Consider the following 2,184-nt stretch of genomic DNA (forward strand, 5'->3'; position numbering starts at 1 on the left):
AGGGTCTCCCTGTAGCCATAACTAGCCTGGAACTTGCTATGTAGACCAAGCTGGCCTCAAACTCACAGAGATCTGCCTGCCTCTGCCTCCCAAGTGCTGGGATTAAAGGGGTGCACCACCATGCCTGGCTTTAACCCATCCTCTTTAAGAAAGTCCCTCTGCCCTCAAACCTCAGAGATCCCTTGTCCTGACCCCCTTCCTACTGTGATGTAACTAAAGTATATTATTTCTAGGCTGTGTTATCATTGGAGTCTATGAAACTTCTGGGAAACAGAGAATACATCTGATTCACCTCTCTTTGATGAAACCCCTCCATTTGTGGGAATAACACAAGTTTTGTACATAGGAGATACAATAAAAAATAATTAGATCCAGCAAGATAGCTCAGTGGGTAAAAATGCTTGCTGCCAAGTCTGGCATCTGAGTTTGATCCCCAGGCCCCATGTAGTGAAAGTAGAGAATGACTCTTGCGAGTTGTTCTCTGACCGCCACATATGTGTCTGCATGTATGCATGCATGCATGCATGTGTGCACACACTTTTTAAAAAAACTTTTATTTATTTAAATTTTAATCAATTTTTTTATGTGTATGAGTGTATTGCTTGATTGTATGTAAGTGTACCCATGTCATGCAATGCCTGAGGAGGTCAGAATAGGGTGTCAAATTCCCTGGAACTGGAGTTGTGGGCAGTTGTTAGCTGCCATGTGGGTGCTGGGAATCAAACTCAGGTCCTCTGAAAGAGCAATCAATGCTCTTAACCTCTAGGCCATCTCTTCAGCCCCACATATAAGATTTAAAAAAAAAATTGGTATTAAAGTAACTGAAGGTGGGTGTGGTGGTACATGTGTTTAATCCCAGCATTCAGAAATGCATGATAGGGGGGTACTGTAGCCCCAGCTGGCCTAGAACTCACTATATAGACCAGGTTGGCCTTGAACTCACAGAGATCCACCTGCCTCTGCCTCCTGAATGCTGGGATTAAAGGTGTGAGCCACCATGCCCAGCTAATATACAAACACTGCTCTCTAGCCCAGTAATCTGTCACATCACATCTTTAGAATGTTAGTTAGCATGTGGAAGTAGCAGAAGTTCTTAAGAGTTACAGACCAGTTGGGGCCAGGGAAACCCCCAAAAAAACTCAAACAAGATCATGCATGTAGTTCCAGGCTGGCAAGACAGCTCAGCAGGTAAAGACACTTGTTGCCAAGCTTGGACATTTGAGTTTGATCCCTGGGTTCCCACACGGCGGAAGAAGAGAACTGACCCACAAATTGTCCTCTGATCTCCACAGGAATACATAGACAAGACAGACAGACAGACAGACAGACACACACACACACACACACACACAAATGAATTAATGAATAATAAATAAATATATAAAATAGAAAAAATAGAAAGGTAGCTGGGCATGGTAGCTCATGCCTTTGATTCTTGCACTTGGGAGGCAGGGGCAGGTGATTTCTGAGTTGGAGGCCAGCCTGATCTACATAGGGAGTTTTAGGCCAGCTAGGACTGCGTAGTGAGACTGTCTCAAAAAAATTTTAATAATTAAAGATGTGCCTGGCATGGTGACTCATGTCTGTAGTTCCAGCACTTGGGAGGCAGAGGTAGGTGGAACTCTGAGTTCAAGACCAGCCTGGTCTACATAGTGAGTTCCACGCCAGCTGGGGCTACAGGGAGATGGTTTCAAAAAGACCAAAAAAAAAAAAATTAAAGATGTAATAAAATATTAAAAGTGTCCCAAGTGATGTTCTGCTCCTCCTAAGTACTCATTCCTTCCCAAATATCTGAGCACTCACTATAGGCTAGACCTATCTAGGTGCTGGAGGATACAGAAGTGAACAAAACCCACCCCCACAATCCCCCATCTTCATAAATATTCTAGTTGTGTATCATGGATAGGCATAAGGAATCCTAGCAGTTGGGAGGCAGAGGCAGAAGTATTGTCCCAATTTTGGAATCATCCTGGGCTACACAGCCAGCTACCACACCAGCTAGGGATATATAGCAAGATCTGGTGTCAAAAATACATAAGCTGGGCGTGGTGGCGCACACCTTTAATCCCAGCACTTGGGAGGCAGAGGCAGGCGGATATCTGTGAGTTCAAGGCCAGCCTGGTCTACATAGTGAGTTCCAGAACAGCTGGGGCTACAGGGAGACCCTGTCTCAAAAAAAGACAA

Source organism: Nannospalax galili, unplaced genomic scaffold, assembly GCF_000622305.1.
Source record: "Nannospalax galili isolate Female #2095 unplaced genomic scaffold, S.galili_v1.0 scaffold221, whole genome shotgun sequence".
Lineage (NCBI taxonomy): Eukaryota > Metazoa > Chordata > Mammalia > Rodentia > Spalacidae > Nannospalax > Nannospalax galili.